The sequence below is a fragment of the Oncorhynchus tshawytscha genome, linkage group LG26, assembly GCF_018296145.1.
Source record: "Oncorhynchus tshawytscha isolate Ot180627B linkage group LG26, Otsh_v2.0, whole genome shotgun sequence".
NCBI classification, from domain to species: Eukaryota; Metazoa; Chordata; class Actinopteri; order Salmoniformes; family Salmonidae; genus Oncorhynchus; species Oncorhynchus tshawytscha.
In genome coordinates, this window is record NC_056454.1 from 2,337,581 (window position 1) to 2,358,391 (window position 20,811).

The 20,811-nt window shown below is 41.4% G+C and overlaps 1 long non-coding RNA gene across 1 annotated transcript; it reads left to right on the plus strand.

The window, feature by feature from the left end:
* The first annotated feature begins 946 nt into the window (after positions 1–946).
* On the plus strand, positions 947–7,952 carry LOC112225060. The gene is made up of 3 exons (XR_002949530.2): positions 947–1,036; positions 1,127–1,296; positions 7,472–7,952. It is a non-coding gene; the product is annotated as an uncharacterized LOC112225060 (long non-coding RNA).
* The last annotated feature ends 12,859 nt before the right edge of the window (positions 7,953–20,811 follow it).

The following is a 20,811-nucleotide window of genomic DNA, read 5'->3' on the forward strand; positions in this document are numbered from 1 at the left end:
AGGCAAGGTCAGTACAGGTGCATCAAAACAGTTTGGGCCGAAAGACTGAAAAACAGCTTCTATCTCAAGGCCATCAGACTGTTAAATAGCCATCACTAGCCAACTACCACCCAGTGGTAGTTGTGTTGGGACTATATTCTTATGGAAGGATGAAATAGTATGAATAAATTCATCCAAATAATTTGTATTAAAATATGTCAATCATTATTTGAACATGTTGGTAACCTATTGTATAAAAGTGATAATGCCCTCAAAGCCGGTGTTTGGAGGATACATTGGCACGGTTGCCAGCCCACATCACCACCCCTGTCAATATGTCCTCCAAACTCTGGCTTCGAGCGCATTATCACTTATGTAGCATGTGCATTCTCTTCATTTTGAATGGGGAAATCAAAACTATAAGATAAGTGTTTTTGATGTAATTAAAACTTTTCTCAAATATTCAAACGGAAGTAAGTCGTCATAATTAACTTTTCTCTGTGATTCGAGTATCATTGTTGAAAAAATGTTTTAAAGTGCTTATGCTATATCATTAATTTTCCATCCCCTTTTTAAAAAATGTAAAAACCCTTTTACTCATTTTTCTTCCCAATTGGAAGTTACTGTCTTGTCCCATTGCTGCAACTCCCAGAGGGACTCGGGAGAGGCGAAAATAGAGAGCCATGCATCCTCCGAAACACAATTCTTCCACCCGCACTGCTTCTTGACACACTCCTTGCTTAACCCGGAAGCCAGCCGCACCAATGTGTCGGAGGAAAACACCGTACAACTGGCGACTGAAGTCAGGGTGCATTCGCCCAGCCTGCCACAAGGTGTCACTAGAGCGCAATGGGACAAGTACATCCCGGCCGGACAAGCCCTCCCTAACCAGGATGACGCTGGGACAATTGTACACCGCCTCATGGGTCTCCCAGTCACGGTGGGCTGCGACACAGCCTGTGATCGAACCCAGGTCTGTAATGATGCCTCTAGCACTGCGATGCAATGCCTTAGACCGCTGCGCCATTCGGGAGAAAACTAGCGAACGGACCCTTTGGTGACTATTTAGATCACGGAGTTCTCAACAGAGAAAAGAGGTCAATCTAAACCTAATATATTAATTCTCCATGTGTCTCCGTCCTACCAGGGATGCCAGGGAGGATGCCGACCAAGGATGCCAGGGAGCTGCTACATGTCCGTCATAAGGTGGTGGTAATGACCAAAGCCTTCAGTCTACAAGCCATAGACCTGGTCTCGATAGACTACAAGGACGGAGGTCTACAACAGCTGGCCATGGGCTTCACATGGGCTTCACAGGTTAATTATTGAAATAATAATGTATTACATTGTGTATATTATGATCCATTACAATCTTGCACACAGTAATTTTGTTTTGCAAAAATTGTTCTGGTCTGTTAGAGTGATATATTTAATGAGAAATAACAATTGATGGAATAGAGGAAAATTCAGTTGTACTGGATTAGTAGGATCATTTCACACTGAAAGGGAGGCAAGGGAAAATTGCTTGGCATTTGTTTTTATTTGCTAAGTCAGTTGTCCATGAGTGGACTCCCCATGTTGCTCTGAGACACACACACAGACTCCCCAGGTTGCTGCTCAGTAATGTGCCAGGTCGGGCTGATTGTAATTACTTTTCTCAAACATACACACCCTCTGTCGTATCAGGACCTACTAGTCCATTCTATCCCAGGCCCAGGGAAGTTGTTCTTGAAATTGTCCATTTTGTGCCTGTGTATTGTTTTTGAGTCCTACTGTCGTTACTGTAAAATGGCTGCCCTTTCTGTGCTTTGACAAAACTGTTTCGGTGGCAAAGCATTATTTCATCGGTGAAATTCTCCTTTAACTGTAAAAATCAGCAGCAGAAGAAAAGAGAGAAAACATTTATCCGAATCTCAGTGGATATTCTATGCTTTTTTCAAATAGTATTTCACTCACGTCCCAGGGACCCTGCGCATGATTCGCCTGAGAGCACTTTGCTAAATAGCAATCCTCCAATGGGAGACCAGCACCACATGGCAGTCTGGGATTTGTTGAAGGGCAGGAGTGATGCGTTTTGGGAGAGCCAATGGGGAATGAGTGAGGGGACCTGAGTCACCCTGTCTGTGGGTTTGCTCTATCACTCTCCCGTCATTAGACACACACACACACACACACACACACACTCCCGTCCCTCATCTTTAACTGTGGAAGTGCCAGAATGGGTGGTAAAAGAGGGGAACCACTCACGCACATAGACACGCACAAATTGTTAACCCCGCCAACAGCAGAACAGGTGGCAGAAGAGGGAATGCTGCATATTCTGTTGTGAGAGAACTGCCCCCCTGCAGGTCTATCCCTGGATGAGGAGAAACACGCACACACAATTCAGACATGGGAGCAAGGACTCCTCCTTAGGCTGTTTACCCAACATGGACAGCCCTAAGTGCCGAAAACGCCCCATTCACATCAACGGGGCTGTAGTGGAGCGGGTTGAGAGCTTCATGTTCCTATCATGGTCTAAACACACCAACACAGTCGTGAAGAGTGCATGACAACGCCTCTTCCCCCTCAGGAGGCTAAAAAGATTTGTCATGGTCCCTCAATCTTCAAAAAGTTCTACAGCTGCAGAAATGAGAGCAACTTGACTGCTTCACTGCTTGTTATAGTAAGTGCTCCGCATCCAACCGCAAGGCGCTACAGAGGGTACATCACTGGGGCCGAACTCCCCGCCAACTCCCCCCTGAACATCCAGGATCTCTATACCAGGCGGTGTCAGAGGAAGGCCCAACATTTTTTCACTCCAGCCACCCAAGTCATAGACTGTTCTCTCTGCTACAGCACGGCAAAGGGTACTGGAGCGCCAAGTCTGTGAACAAAAGGCTCCTGAACAGCTTCTACCCCCAAACCATAAGACTACTGAACAGTTCATCTACCCGGACTATTTACATTTACCCCTTTCATTATACATTCATTTATCTACATGTTTTTGGCACTGACTCTCTTGTACTGGTTCTATCCATGCACTCACACATCCTACACTGACATACACAGCATGAGCTCACATGCAGAAAACACACATACACATGTATATTGACGCCACACAAACACACACTCACACAGACACACTTTTACACTCTTGACACGGGCTGCTGCTATTCTTAACTACCTCGTACCCCTGCACATTGACTCGGCACTGGTACTCCTGTTATTGTTTTTATAGTGTTACTATCTCCTTTTTTATTTAGCTAATATTTTTCTTCTCTCCTCTTCTCTCCTCTTCTCTCCTCTCCTCTCCTCTCCTCTTCTATCCTGTGCTACCTTGAAGGATTTGTGGTGGGAGACAGAGCTAAGACCTATTGTGATGAGATCCTGCAGGCTACTGCCAGGGCCTGTTGCTCTCCTAAGACGTTTCATAACCTTAATGTATCACTAAGTTTGATCCGTAAATGTACATTAGACTATGCCAGCTCAGAGTGTCGTGCGTTCATTCCGAGACGTAACTCTGAGTACTCATAGGGAAAATGGGAAAATGAGGATTGTGTCAGAATAGGTTTAACTCCTTGTTAGTTGTAAAATACAGACAGACGGGCGAAAAGGTGGTGTTTCTCGATCTTCTAGTATTGTCTTATTTGAAAGGTTGGGGATTACTTGGACTCGGAGAGAACTGGTTGGTTAGGAGAATAATGCTCTTTTTAGGGTTTGGGAAAACAGAGATTTTTTTTTTTTACCTTTATTTAACCAGGAAGCGCTCATTGAGATTAAAATCTCTTTTTCAAGAGCTACCTGGCCAAAATAGGCAGCACTAAGTCATTACAAAAATAAATACAGACAGACAACATGAAAAACTACAAGTAATCTAGTAAAAAACATTTATACAAGAGTATAAAACAGCAAATTAAAAACATTGACAGGTCAGGGAATCAGCCTCAAAATCCTTCATCAGTGATTTAAAAACACCAATCGGGACAAGTTCTTCCAGTTTAAAAGTATTTTGTAAGGTGTTCCAAGACGATGGCGCAGAGTACATAAAACCAAATTCAGTTCGGACATTTGGAACAGTTAGGAGGATAAAGTCCAGCAAATGAAGAGAGTACCCACCACATTTCTGAACAATAAAAATGCACGAATAAAAAGGTAGTGAACCCAAAATGGCTTTGTAAATAAAAGTATACCAGTGACTGAGCCTACGAGTGACTAGTGATATGGAATTGATCTGATTTGAATCATTATCTTTTTAATGCAGTGAGAATGCTTTTAAATTACAATTTGACAGCTGAATTATTACAATATTATGACGTAATAGCATGGTTTTTATTATGTGTTTCTAAATTGCTGTGGAGTGAATTGTTTGTGTGTGTGTGTGTGCCCTCTTCCTGCCTGCCTTCTTCGAGCTCTCGCAGGCCTGTTTAGCAGCAGTCGGGGTCTGTTCCAGACGTGTTTAGGCTCAGCTTTAAGTGTAACTAAGCGTGGAGCAAAGTTTCTCCTCCATAGCCGAGGGACAACCAAGAAATGGAGCTGCTCAGGGACAAAATGGAGGGGACACCACATGATACCTGTGATGCATCACTTCCTCTCGCCCTACAGTGTCCCTTCGATACACTCCTCAGGCTGAGAGACCCTGGCGGAACACGCACACACAGACTGGCCATACACACAAACCGACTGCTCACACACATACCGGTCAAACACACATATCTACTGAACACAGGGCCCAACGACTACACACACCGACTAAAAACACACACAACGGTCGAACACACACACACCGGCTGAACGTGGGGCTAACGGACACACATGCACACCGACTGGGCACTGACCCATCGGTCACCAGAGAAAGAGCGGCTCATGGATGGCTACCTTACAATACAACAATATAAAAGTCTCTACAAAAATATTTGTGGCATTTTATTTTACAGTTCACTATATATCTGGTGTTTACTGATTTAAAAAACATGGTAAAATGATTATGATTCATTTATTAAGAAGTATTTTCAAAAGCACTGGAAGTGCTGGAGTTAGCAAGTGTGTTGCATTTCTCAGTAAGGCACAGAAGGATTTCAACCAACTGAGAGAGCTTGAAATAGACTGTAACCCAGAAGTGTAAGTTATTTTCAATACTGAGGGCACTTCTGTATGCATGTACAATATGAATAATTTAGGCTATATTACTATTTTCCCCATGCAAATAAGTAGATCATTCTTAAGTGATTCGCTTGGAGATATTATTGAAATGTCTGTATGTACATGTACATGTACAGTGCCTTCAGAAAGTATTCCCACCCCTTGACTTGTTCCTCATTTTGTTATGTTACAGCCAGAATTTAAAACAGATTCAATTGAGATTTAATCTCAACAGTGAAAAGACTGAAATGTCTATAATCAGTAAGTATTCAACGCCTTTGATATGACGAGCCAAAATAAGTTCAGGAGGAAAAATGTGCTTAACAAGTCACATAATAAGTTGCATGGGCTCACTCTTTGTGCAATAATAGTGTTTAACATGATTTTTGAATGACTACCTCGTCTCTGTACCCCACACCCCATCTGTAAGGTCCCTCAGTCGAGCAGTGAATTTCAAACAGATTCAACCACAAAGACCAAGTAGTTTGTCCAATGCCTCACAAAGATGAGCACCTATTGGTAAATTGATTTTTTTTAAAGCAGACATTGAATATCCCTTTGTGCATGGTGAAGTTATTAATTACACTTTAGATGGTGTAACTAGTCACTACAAATATTCAGTTGCTGGAGAGGAAGGAAACCGCTCAGGGATTTCACCATGAGGCCAATTTAAAACAGTTAAATGGCTGTGATAGGAGAAAACTGAGTATGGGATCAACAACATTGTAGTTACTCCACAATACTAACCTAATTGAGTGAAAAGTAGGAAGCCTGTACAGAATAAAGCATATTATAAAACATGTTTGCAATAAGGCACTAAAGTAAAACTGTAAAAAATGTGACAAAGAAAATAAATTTCTGTCCTTAATACAAAGAGTTATGTTTGTGGCAAATCCAACACAACACATCACTCTTAATAGTTTCAAGCATGGTAGTGGCTGCATCATGTTATGTCATCGGCAAGGACTAGGGAGTGTTTTAGGATGAGATAATAAATAGAGCTAAGCACAGGCAACATCCTAGAGCAAAACCTGCTTCAGTCTGCTTTCCAAAAGACACTGGGAGACCAATTCAAATTTGAGAAGGACAATAGCCTATAAACTCAAGGCCAAAAATACACTAGAGTCGCTTACCAAGACACAATTGAATGTTCCTGAGTGGCCTAGTTACAATTTTGATTTAAATTGGCTTGAAAATCTATGGCAAGACTTGATAATGGCTGTCAAGCAATGATCAACATCCAACTTGAGAGAACGTGAACAATTTGAAGGAACACAACAGAATGTTGAATAAGTCAAGGGGTATGAATACTTCCTGGAGGTGCTGAAGTGCAATCGGAAAGCATTCAGATCTCTTCCCCTTTTCCATATTTTATTATGTTGCAGCCTAATTCTAAAATGAATGACATTTTTAAAATCCCCATCAATCTACACACGATACCCTCTAATGACACAGTGAAAACAGGTTTTTAGACATTTTTTCAAATGTATTACAACTAAACATCAGAAATACCTTATTTACATAAGTATTAGGACCCTTTGCTATGAGACTTGAAATTGAGCTCAGGTGCATCCTGTTTCAATTGATCATCCTTGAGATGTTTCCACAACTTGATTGGAGTCCACCTGTGGTCAATTCAATTGATTGGACATGATTTGTAAGGGAACACACCTGTCTATATAAGGTCCCACAGATGACAGTTCATGTCAGAGCAAAAACCAAGCCATGAGGTCGAAGGTATTGCTCCGAGATAGGATTGTGTCGAGGCACAGATCTTGGGAAGGGTACCAAAACATTTCTGCAGCATTGAAGATCCCCAAGAACACAGTGGCCTCCATCATTCTTAAATGGAAGAAGTTTGGAACAACCAAGACTCTTCTAAAAGCTGGCATCTCTGAATGTCCTTGAGTTGGCCAGCCAGAGCCCGGACTTGAACCCGATCGAACATCGCTGGAGAGACCTGAAAATAGCTGTGAAGCGACGCTCCCCATCCAACCTGACAAACCTTGAGAGGATCTGCAGAGAAGAATGGGAGAAACTCCCCAAATACAGGTGTGCCAAACTTGTAGCGTCATACCCAAGAAGAGTCAAGGCTATATCGCTACCAAATGTGCTTCAACAAAGTACTGAGTAAAGGGTCTGAATACTTATGTAAATGTAATATTTCCATTTTTATTTGTAATACATTGGCAAAAATTCTAAACGTCTGTTTTCACTTAGTAATTTATGGGGTACTATGTGTAGATTGATGAGGGGGAAAACGATTTAATCCCTTCTAGAATAAGGCTGTAATGTAACAAAATGTGGAAAAAGTCAAAGGATCTGAATACTTTCCGAATGCACTGAATGTATTCTCATTTTCCCTTTACAGCTAAGCAGGTGTTCCATCCCAAACAGGTCCAGGCCATGCAGGAAGAGTTCTCCTCCAGTCAGGAGAGGGTCTAGTCGGCTTCATTTCTTCATTTGACGAGCACCAGGAGCAGGGAAAGATACATTTTTTGTGTTTATTAATTTTGTCTTTATGTCATTCCATAAGACAATATAGAAAAATTCACAGGATGACATCTGTGCATAAGTGCATTAAAATACACATTACAAGATGCTTCACACTATGCCATTACAGTATGTGTAAACGAATCAAAAGAATCAAACACATATCATATCATTTTTGTTAGACAGTGATATACCAGGGGTCAGCAATATCTGCTCTATGACATTTCTACTTACTGTCTCTCTCTTTGTACACACACACACACACACACCACACGCATGCGCAAACACACACACACTTAATTGTTAATGTCCTTTTCGTTATACACCCCAGTGTGGCACTGCAGAGTCAGTACAGTATATGGGGGGTTGGGGTTTGGAATGGGGCGGAGGGGTATATTAAGTGTAGAATATTATTGTTGCTAATTTAGTGCATGGTTGGTTCCTATGTGTAGGACTCTGTGGGCTGTCTGTCTGTTGAGGAAGAGGCTAGCTAGAGTGGGTAATACACAATCTGCCCCATACCTCTCTCTGCCAGGCTGCCCCTGCCCTGCCCTGCCTACACTAAGCATCGCCCGAGGGACCCTTCCTACCCAGCCCTGCCGTGTGTGTGTGTGTGTGTGTGCCTTCTAAGGGGTTTGAGCAGAGAGCAGTTATTCCCTTTTTGTGCCCCAGCGACGTTTGTTTCTTCCTGTTCACCCCCAGACGTTATTGACTCTGAATGCCAAGCAAATGTCTTCTTCTTTATACTGTAGTTTTCGAAAAATGTTTACCCTCGTTTGTCAAACTCAGCTCAGGATATTTTAGGTTGCTTGTGAAATAACTGGCTGATGAGCTGATCAGAAATGTCACTACGGTTAAATAAAGATGTTGAAATATCATAGTACCGTGAAGGATCAGAATAGTGTTTTACAGCAAAAGAGACAATATCTAGCCATGAGTTATTATATGCAGTTACAATGAAGGCATTTCTGAGGACACTTTACTGCATTTTCAAAGCAAGAGGAAAACAACAGTCAGGAATATGAAATGCACGTCACAGAATAATATGGTCTGCCACAGTCAACTCTTTATTGATTTATATTTGGTCTCTGTAACAAGTTATTTTCTACAACTAATGTGGTAATTCTAGTGGCTTTTTTTTCTCATATGCCTGACATTAGGGCTTGGTCCAAATATTACACAAATGCTTTCAGTACATTTTTTAAAAAAAATGTTAATCCATTTTTGACATGCCTCTCATCCTTGTAAATATCATGTGGAAAATGAATAGTTTGCTGTTTGTCTTCAAGTGTTCAAAACTCTAGAACATTCTATAACACTGAATTCCACTCTTCTTTAATGGTCATTGTACAAGTACAACTTTTTGCTATGTGTTAGATCTACATTTCCTAGAAAATAAACAAAAATAAAAGATATAAAGTGCCTTCGGAAAGTATTCAGACCCCTTGACTTTTTCCACATTTTGTTAGGTTACCACCTTACTCTAAAATGGATTTTTAAAACAATTAAATCCTCAGCAATTTACACACAATACCCCATAATGAGAAATCAAAAACAGGTTTTTAGACATATTTGAAAATGTATTTGAATAAATAAACAAAAATACCTTATTTACATAAGTATTCAGACCCTTTGCTATAAGACTCAGAATTGAGCTCAGGTGCATCCTGTTTCCATTGATCATCCTTGAGATGTTTCAACAACTTGATGTGGAGTCCACCTGCGGTAAATGGAAGAAGTTTGACAGAGCGGTAGAGTGGAGATGGAAGAACCTTCCAGAAGGACAACCATCTCTGCAGCACTCCACCAATCAGGCCTTTATGGTAGAGTGGAAAGACGGAAGCCACTCCTTAGTAAAAGGCACATGACAGCCCGCTTGGAGTTTGCCAAAAGGCAACTAAAGACTCTCAGACCATGAGAAAGAAGATTATCTGGTCTAATGAAACCAAGATTCAACTCTTTGGACTGAATGCCAAGGGTCATGTATGGAGGAAACCTGGCACCATCCCTACAGTGAAGCATTTTGGTGGGAGCATCATGTTTTTTAGTGGCAGGGACTGGGAGACTAGTCAGGATTGTGGCAAAGATGAATGGAGCAAAGTACAGAGAGATCCTTGATGAAAACCTGCTCCAGAGCACTCAGGACCTCCGACTGGGACGAAGGTTTGTCTTCCAACAGGACAACGACCCTACACACACAGCCAAGCCAATTGATGTCTTGAGATGTTGCTTCAATATATCCACATAATTTTCCTACCTCATGATGCCATCTATTTTGTGAAGCGCACCAGTCCCTCCTGCAGCAAAGCACCCCCACAACATGATGCTGCACCCCCGTGCTTCACTGTTGGGATGGTGTTCTTTGACTTGCAAGCCTCCCCCTTTTTCCTCCAAACATAACTATGGTCATTATGGCCAAGCAGTTATATTTTTATTTCATCAGAGAGGACATTTCTCCAAAAAGTACGATCATTTGTCACCATCTGCAGTTGCAAACTGAAGTCTGGCTTTTTATGGCGGTTTTGGAGTAGTGGCTTCTTCCTTGCTGAGTGGCCTTTCAGGTTATGTCGATATAGAACTCGTTTTACTATGGATACAGAAACTTTTGTACCTGTTTAACCAGCATCTTCACAAGGTCCTTTGCTGTTGTTCTGGGATTGATTTGTACTTTTCGCACCTTCATCTTTAGGAGACAACACGTCTCCTTCCTGAGCGGTATGATGGGTGCATGGTCCCATGGTGATTATACTTGCATGCTATTTTTTGTACAGATGAACGTGGTACTTTCAGGCATTTTGAAATTGCTCCCAAGGATGAACCAGACTTGTAGAGGTCTACAATTCTTTTTCTGATGTCTGGCTAATTTCTTTTGATTTTCCCATGATGTCAAGCAAAGAGGCACTGAGTTTGAAGGTAGGTCTTGAAATACATCCACAGGTACACCTCCAATTGACTCAAATTATGTCAATTAGCCTATCAGAAGCTTCTAAAGTCATGACATAATTTTCTGGAGTTTCCAAGCTGTTTAAAGGCACAGTCAACTTAGTGTATGTAAACTTCTGACCCACTGGAATTGTGATACATTGAATTATAAGTGAAATAATCTGTCTGTAAACAATTGTTGGAAAAATTACTTGTGTCACGCACAAAGTAGATGTCCTAACCGACTTGACAAAACTATAGTTTGTTAACAAGAAATTTGTGGAGTGGTTGAAAAACAAGTTTTAATGACTCCACCCAAAGTGTATGTACATTTCCGACTTCAACTGTATACACCAGTCAAAAATATGGACATGCCTACTCATTAAAGGATTTTTCTTTATGTTTGCTATTTTCTACATTGTAGAAGGATAGTGCAGACATCAAAACTACAAAATAACCCATATGGAATCATTTAATAATGAAAAAAAGTGTTAAACAAATCAAAGTATATTTATGTTTAAGATTCTACAAATAGCCACCCTTTGCCTTGATTACAGCTTTGTACACGCTTGGCATTCTCTCAACCAGCTTCATGAGGTAGTCACCTGGAATGCATTCCAAAAAACAGGTTTACCTTGTTACAAATTAATTTGTGGAATTTATTTCCTTCTTATTAATAAGTTTGAGCCAATCAGTTGTGTTGTGACAAGGTAGAGGTGGTATATAGAAGATAACCCTATTTGGTAAAAGACCAAGTCCATATTATGTCATGAACAGCTCAAATAAGCAAGGAGAAATGACAGTCCATCGTTACTTGAAGACATGAAGGTCAGTCAAAAACCATCAAGTGCTATGATGAAACTGGCTCTCATGAGGACAGCCACAGGAAAGGAATACCCAGAGTTACCTCTGCTGCAGAGGATAAGTTCATTAGAGTTACCAGCCTCAGAAATTGCAGCCCAAATAAATGCTTCACAGTGTTCAAGTAACAGACACATTTCAACATAAACTGTTCAGAGGAGACTGTGTGAATCAGGCCTTCATGGCTGAATGGCTGCCAAGAAACCACTACTAAAGGACACCAATAATAAGAAGAGACTTGCTGGTGCCAAGAAACATTAGACCGGTGGAAATCTGTCCTTTTGTCTGATGAGTCCAAATTTGAGATTTTTGTTCCAACCGCCGTGTCTTTGTGAGACGCAGAGTAGGTGAACAGATGATCTCCGCATGTGTGGTTCCCATCGTGAAGCATGGAGGAGGTTTGATGCAGTGGGGTTCTTTGCTGGTGACACTGTATGTGATTTATTTAGAATTCAAGGCACACTTAACCAGCATGGGTATTTTGCAGTAATACGCCAACCCATCTGATTTGCGCATAGTTGGGCTAACATTTGTTTTTCAACAGGACCATGACCCAACACACCTCCAGGCTGTGTAAGGGCTATTTGACAAAGAAGAAGAGTGATGGAGTGCTGCATCAGATGTCCTTGCCTCCACAATCACCCGACCTCAACCCAATTGAGATGCTTTGGGATGAGTTGGACTGCAGAGTGAATGAAAAGCAGCCAACAAGTGCACAGCATATGTGGGAACTTCTTCAAGACTGTGGAAAGGCATTCCAGGTGAAGCTGGTCGAGAGAATTCCAAGAGTCTGCAAAGCTGTCATCAAGGCATAGCGTGGCTACTTTGAAGAATCTGAAATATAAAAAAGATTTTGATTTGTTTAACATTTTTTTGGTTACGACGATATTCCATACGTGTTATTACATAGTTTGATGTCTTAACTACTATTCTACCATGTAGAAAATAGTAAAAATAAAGATAAGGTGTGTCCAAACGTTTGACTGGTACTGTATGTATTGTAAATATACCCAAATGCAGGGATGAACTAACCATATGGTAGTTCTGTAAGGGATTTCCTCCTCTTCTTCCGAAGAGGAGAGGCGAAAAGGATCAGAGGACCAATATGCGGCGTGGTAAGTGTCCATGGTTCTTTTAATACGTAAATGTACACATGAACAACTGAAAACAAAAACAAGAAACGTGAAAACCCAAAACAGTCCTATCTGGTGCAAACACAGAGACAGGAACAATCACCCACAAAAACATAGTGAAACCCAGGCTACCTAAGTATGATTCTCAATCAGAGACAACTAATGACACCTGCCTCTGATTGAGAACCATATTAGGCCGAAACATAGAAATACCCAAATCATAGAAAAACAAACATAGACTGCCCACCCCAACTCACGCCCTGACCATACTAAATAATGACAAAACAAAGGAAATAAAGGTCAGAACGTGACAAGTTCCTACGAATGCCAGATGGGCTGCTCCTTTTTTAGCCAAGTGTACCTGTCTAAATGGTTTTGTTTAGTTTTGTTTTATGCAGAATGACCATTACTTGGCTATAATAATGGGGGCTTCAAGGGAAACAACGGGCCTATTGTGGTTGCCCCAAAATGGGCAGTGTGTTAGAAATACCCAGGCTTATTTCTGGCCCTAGTCTTTCCCAAATGTCCAGCGTTAGGATTCTCTGTACTCTATTCTGTGTTTTCAGGGCACCAATGGAAAATTAAGATATGAGTGTGTAACTCAAAGACATTTGTATAGATCATGCATTAATCTCAATAGGAGATTATGTGAACACTTTTCTTAGAAATATAATTGAATAAAGAAAACACCCTTTTGGTAAAGGTACCTATGACTTTGATCTGAAAGTAGCACCGTGTTCTCTCTTCGTGGTGAACTTATACCTCCCAAATGTTCATCAAATTTGGAACAACATCTGCAAGACTTCAAGCTGTTTGTCCCTCGGTGCTGGTCGTTACTAGTTACCACAGCCGCAAAGTTAAAACTATGGCTAAACCCCACCTATTTCTGCTATTTATATTCTTAAAATCTGATTTTAAACATAACCATAACCTCAACCCTGATCTCAACAACACTGCTAACTTTATGCCTAACCCTAACCTTAATCTAAGGAGGATTTTTGAATTTTTAAGATGTAAATTATTTTCTTAATTCCTTGACTTCGTTTCACCAATCTAAAGGAAATGACCAGGTGAAAGCCAGCCTAGTGATGAGCTTCCACCATATTGTTTTCACCTGTATAGTCTTTTCTAATCAATGCAGATGAAGGTGAGGAGGAAAGCTGCATTCTCTGATTGTGTCCCAAATAATCTTTCCTTCTCTCCTTGGTTTTAAGCAGGGAGTTTCCATACACCAAGTGATTCCCTTTCAAATCCATGAAGGGAAGTGAACAAATTCACACTTCTTGAGAGTGGAAATATTATTGTGACTCTGGCTTCTCCAGTACTCTCCACTGACCTCTTCTCCTGTCTCCAGGGTGCCTTCACCTCCGGGGCAGTATGATCGACATGCCCTCAGTGAAGCAGGCTCAGAGCATCGCAATGCTGGCTGCCGCTGTCACAGGGAAGTGAGATGCTCAGGAAGAAGAGTTGGGAGGAGGAAACTATAGAAAAGTGACATGAGAGGAGAGAAAAGAGGCAGTGAAAAGTGTCACTTTTCTGTGTGTATCCTGGAATAAGCGAGAGGAGATGGGGAAACACCGGACACGCCAAACTCTCTGACTAGCCAAATTGATCAGCTTTATCATTTCATGAACTTCCCACATTATGTCTGGTGTATAAAGTCACTTGAAGTCTAGGTTTTATTGATGTTGATTTGTTTTTTAAATTGATTATTGTTGATAAATTAAATGCATTTTGAATAGTTGAGGATATTCTTTTACCCTTCTCATAATACTGACCGTGCCAAGCTGAGCTTGTACTTCACTGCGCATGCACCATAGTTGCTGGAACCAGGCTGCAAAGAACCATTTGAGAACAAATATTCAAGCCTGAGCACAGTACGGTTTGGGTTGGCACAATGATGTGAAAATGCCATTTAAGAACTGCAGTTGTTTCCATGGTAATAGAGCATCCAGAGTTACGCTAAGGGTGCAGGCACTTTTTTGTCAGTGGGTGTGCGTGTTTGGGCATGGGCATATCGGTGTGCTTGCGTGCAAGCCTGTGTGTGTTTTGTGTGTGTGTGTGTGTGCCCATGCCCCCTGCCTCTTCTGGGTCATGAAGGACGCTCACCCACGTCCAGGGTACAGGCAGCTAGAGGAAAGGCTAAGCATACACAACAAGATGCTGATGTTCCTCCATGCAGGCTGAGCACTGTGTGCACACACACGTGCACACAATCTCTCTCTCTCTCTCTCTCTCTCTCTCTCTCTCTCTCTCTCTCTCTCTCTCTCTCTCTCACAAACACACACACACACTAACAGACACACACACACGTGCACACAATGTCTCTCTTGCTCTCTCAAACACACACACACATACACTATTTCTCTCTCTCACACACACACACACACTAACAGACACACACACACATACGCACACAGCCCCAGGCTTCAGCACTCAGACCCCAAGCTCTGCCAGATCAAAGCTCTCTTTGCTAAAGAGCCTCAATTCATTTAGTTAAAGCAACAATCTGAGATTTTGTTTCAGTCCTGTCAGTAAAGCAGGGGTCTTTGTGTGTGGACTGAGAGCCAGTGTTCTCCTTGAAGGGCCATATGAATACAATTGAACTGGGCATCAGGCCCTCGCTGACCTCCGCACCAGAGAGGCATACAAACACAGATGCAAATACGTACTAACATACACAAAACGGACATAAACAATTTCCAATATTTCTCTGTTTTTGCTTCTCTCCTTCCAGGGTACTTTTCTAACGGCTGCTCTCTCCATCTACCAGTGTCCTTCACCAAAAAACTAACAATCACAAACCAGAAGGAACAGTCAACTTGTCCAAAAACAAATAACTCTTCAATGGTACTCTATCATGTGTTAGTGAAGTGGTGTGAGTTTAAAGTCAGAAACGGTTAATACTGATGTTGTTTCAGCAGGTCAGGACCAGGGCTTTGTCTTTCTGGCTTCATTCCAAATGGTACCGTGTTCCCTATGTAGTGCACTACTGTCGACCTGGGCCCATAGGGCACAGTTCAAAAATAGTACACTACATAGGGAATAGGGTGTCATCTGGGATACGGTCTGACTGACTGTGTGGACTGAGGGATAATTGGGGAGGTGTTGAATTGTTAATGGTGCCATCAGTGGCCATGGTAATGAAAGGGCAGTACAGTGTGTGTGTGTGTGTGTGTGTGTGTGTGTGTGTGTGTGTGTGTGTGTGTGTGTGTGTGTGTGTGTGTGTGTGTGTGTGTGTGTGTGTGTGTGTGTGTTAGATCTATTGTGTCTGCAGCAGGCTCTCAGGTCTGTGCAAGGCCAAAGCCAGACAAAAAGATCGAAGCCACCACGGTGCCCAGCCAAAGACCCCAACAAAAAGCCATCTCCTTGGCATTTGGCCACGTATATCCCCGTCTCCCTCTCTCTCTCTCTCTCTCTCTCTGTGTCTCTCTCTCCCTCCTTCCCACGTATTTTAACTTTCGCTCTCATTTCGTTTTGATTTTGTCATGGTGTTCTATTTGTTTTTGCCTCAATCTCATTTTCTACCTGCTATTGAGACGCTAGGATTGGGTGACAGGAGCGTCTGGAGTTGACTTCTGTTTATCCCACAAGCGGGCTCAGGGAACTTCCTCTGAATAGTGTGCGTGTGTGTGTTTGGGAGGCTTGAATGTGAATCTGCTAGTGTAGTTTAGGGGGACTCGAGTGTGAAGGTTTGTGTCTTAAAAGCAGACCTGCATGTGTTCATATAGTTAAATAATTGTTATTTCTTACGAAGGAATAGTGCAAAAGTGCAGGCTGTTCAGGAGGCTTGAAATGACTGGATTTATATGTATTTCAGAGCCTCAAATACGAAATGGAATATCACTCATTATCATGGTTCTGTGTGTTTAGAAACTTGAGTTGTTTAGAAGAGTGTTGACAATACAGTAAACATATTGGACATGTTCAAGGTATGCATTGATTATTGGGATGCCCTGAAGCAGTGGGAAAGACCAACAGTGACCTTTCCAATGGCTCTGGGTGTGCCCACATTTACACTGTATTATAAAAGTGTCAGCATCCCCAGGCATGTGCCCGCTTAATTAAAACCCTATTGGAAAAAAAACATCAATTCTCTTTATACAGTAGCAGACTGTGTGGTCTGTACCAGAGCCCCATGCTAACCTGTCTGTGCCCTGTGTCTGTACCCAGGAAAGGCTCACTCTGGTGGGGCTACTCTCCACCTCTGTCACCGCTTCTCCGGAAGTATCAAACAGGTACTCTCCTAGCACAACATCGTCATATCAAATCACATTGTACTCGTATGCAAAACAGGCCTACTTCTCGTGTCTACTGTATATGCACCTTTGACCTTGTTGCAGACATTTGGACCCCAGTTGCAGGTCAAGGTGGAGATCCACCTGAAACGTTGCCATATTATGAGATGGACAATTTAGTTTCTGTCTGAATACAATAACGTTGTACACTTCAAACAGAACGGATTCAAGGCTTAACTATAGTGAAATTGAGTGTGACTCGGTTTAATTCCAGGAATCAACACTACCCTTAATCAGGTCAGGAATATCAGCCGCTGACCTGTTTTAAAGTTTAGGCAACCAAATCAATGACACCTTTAGGGTTACCTTGCTCTCTCCATGTTATCTGGCCTATACTTAAACTGTGTCCTACTGTTAAGGTTACTACTGGTTGTTATTTTGGTGTCCACTGACATTTTGTTTCCTTTTATTTCATGTATTTTAATGTATTTTTTAATATCTGTTTTTCCTGACCTATTCAAGAGGAAGTTAACTCAATGTGCATAGGTACTCAGTACTCACTTTATAATATTGAGGGGTGGGAGGTACAGTATGTCTGGGAATGGGACTTGTAATTGATTTAAGTGACACATCTTTGTAGATTCCCCTGAATGCCTCTCCATCACTCCCGTGTATCAATCCAGTGTAATTCTCCAAGACATGTCTATTATGGAATTGACATAATCTTCTCAGCCAGCGCATTGACAGATTTATTTAAATACATTTTGCTAGTATTCCCAGAGAGAGTAAATTACAATTAACACGATTATAACCTCAACAAAATGGAGACAATGGAGACAGGAATTTATTAGGCTGGGAGCACTGTTTTCATAGCCCCAGTTATGTGTTGGTCGAGATTGCTTTCATAAATTATGATCGTGCGACACAGCAGAGAACATGCACGTATGCAAAACAGTGTCAGAGGAAAATTAAAACGAAATGTTTTACATATTTTTCCATTAATATCGATGCGACCCGGGTGGAGAAGACGGTTTTATTCGCTTAATTTCCCGCCCGGGGATGCCCAAATAACGAGTTCATTGTTTTAGTAGTGTGCTAATGACAATATGTGACAAACTAATTTCAACAAAAGATTATTCCCACGCAATAAAACGACTCGTTAAGGTTATAGGCGCTGGAGTCTTTGCCACACAGTTTGACAATTACAATGATTTTGAGGCATTTGTAACATGATGATTATGAGTTGATGATACAGTGTTATATTTAATGTGATTTAACTCGTTAACTCTTCAATTAGACTATATTGAGATTTCCTTAGGCTACATATAGCCCCATTTACTGCAGGCTTGGATTTTTCAGTACTAACTCGTTTAGATACTAAGAAGTCTCTTGAGGAGACTATACCCATGTCTCTTTCATTTTCATCTGTAGGTAGTGAGGAAAGGTACTGTTCTCCTTTGACAACATTTTTGCTGAGATTTTTTTGAGAACGTTTTATGAAATATTTCCATTTGGAAACAAGTATTTGAACAACATGATAATGTTTTCGTTTTGTCCTTTTATTTGTATTTTTATGAATGAATAACTAGTCATAATGTATATGTTTCTTTTCATTAAGCTTTTTAAATTGATGAACAATGAAGCCTAATTGAATTGAATGTTTTATTAATTAACACTCCTGATTCAAAATGTTTGTAATGGGCTTGTGGGTGTGAGGGCAAGTCACAGTGGTAAAGTACATTTCTTTGATTCATGTGCATTATTTTCATGAAAGGGCCCGTGTGAGACAAGATAGGATTTAAAATAATCCACCCATTGCTGAAACATATACATAAAAATGAAATTGGTGTTTGATTTTGAACGTATTTTAAAGAGAGAGAAAAAACGAATTAGCTACTATGCTCCTTCAATGTAAAAATGTTTGATAGTAGCTTATAGACCTATATTAATTATTATTATTTCATGGAAAATAGGTTATCGTCTTCCAAATGAACACAATTTCATACATTGGCCTATAGGCTATAATTTATGTTTGTTTCGTTTGTTCATGTTTGTAATAGTCCCGTTTATAAATAGCTTCTTACTAGACCTGCTTGAATTGTTAGATCTCCATTGCAAAGTGTATTTAAGCCTACATAATATAAAATATGGTGTCAATCTGCAGTAGTCTCTTTAGTGTTTTGGCACATGTGGTCCATCACTAACTTCATTTGGAGAGGCCTATTGTTTGTGGGAAGACAGACAGACAGACGGAGAGAGGCGGCGCAATCATCCGCGGACAAAATGCTCCAAAAGTGACTGCACGGTCTGCATTGTCCATTTCATAGGCTGCCAAATAATCATTTATACCCAATAGACCATAACGAAAATGATCAGATGTTAGATTTTTTAAATGTTTATCCTAATAATTGTATAATTGATAGCCTGTGTGTGTGTCTGTCTGTCTTTCTGTCTGTCTGACTGTTACGGTGAAAGCTAATTCCCCCTTCAATGGACTGCGACTTGTGAAGTTCGTATGACTAAGACAGCCAGTCCGCTCTCTCTGCGCCCCGGCCCCCGGGTGCTCGGGCTCCGACTCCCCTGACTCCGCTCTCCAACTAGCACAGATCAAAGGACGGCCCGGCCCCGACGGAGCCCACTAAAACCCTGCCGCTTTGTCTGCTGTTGCTAGGAGGCTAGTAAACTGAGCCAGGGTGTCGGGGCCAATGGTAATGAGAGTCATTACAGTGTGACAAAGTCCCTCCAACTTTTGTTTTTATACGTTGGGGCTCGGTGTAGGCGCGGTTATATTGCTTGTCAGATCTGGAGGCCCTTTCATGGAACGCTCAATAACTTTGGAGGCGGAAAGTGTTATTTGTTTAGTGACGCTACTTCCTGACATATCCCAAGGGACCTTTAAAACATGACGAAATGTCAAAATATGTCTAACCAACTTCACCGATCACTGGCTCGCTTTCTGTATTGTTCAAGTGATTCATTTTGGTCTGAATTTTATTTCAGGTTGTATTCCTCACAAGAGAATAAAAAGTGCCTTAACTTGAACATGAACATATGTTTAAGATGTCTAATGGTCTTCATAAATGAATTGCACTAATTGATTGGCCTAATGTTGAAATAGCCTAATAATAAACTGATCATTGTGTTTCATTGGTAACGTTCTGGTTTTACAATTGAATTACACAACGGACAAGTCAAATGTACGTTTCTCAAAGCTTCTGTACTGCTCCCAGCATAACATGCGTTCATTTGTATAAAGCTGCTTCAGTTTATTCAATTCTGCAAAGTGACACAGTTTGCATCATTTGTGATGCATTTGATTTTCTGCAGATAGGTCCAGCCAGCTATATTAGACATGGTAGCTGCATCACTCGGACTTTCTAATCTAAGGTATGCCATTAAGATGAAGTTGCCTCTAGACACAGATCTAAGATACTTGAACAGTGCATTGCGCCATCAGTGCAGTCAGGGGCAGTCTCAATATGGTTGCTTTAAAGCTGTTGTTGTTAGCCGTGCTGTTTCACCCTGCGGAAATGTGATGGGTCGCATCCAGACACAACAAGCCAATAGAACGTTTACATAGGCCTATCTTCCATGGACACCACCCCTAACGCTTTCCAAGATGAGAGGATAGGGGATAGGGACTGGAGGAACTGTGCCCTAATCCTGTGCCTTCTCTGTAGGTGCAACATGGCGACAGTATCTGCTGATAAACAGCTATTTACTTTGTAGGCCTATAGTTGTATTGAGATGTGGATAAATGTGTATTTATTATTTATTGATGTACTATAAACCCATTAGATGCCTTTGCTTGCGTGATGGACGGACGGGCACGAGGAGAGGTGAGCCTAATCCCCCGCGTGTCCATTGCACAATAGGCATCATGTAGACTGAAAAAGCAGATTACGTCATTTATTAAAACGCCAGGTTAAAAGCCAACACGCCATTTGTACAAGCACCGGTCAGTATCTCCTCCAACTAAGGTAGTCTGACATGATAATGAGAATGGTGCAAGAGGGCCTTTTTTGTCTGTGAGTCTGTCTGTATGTCTGTCGACTGACTACCTG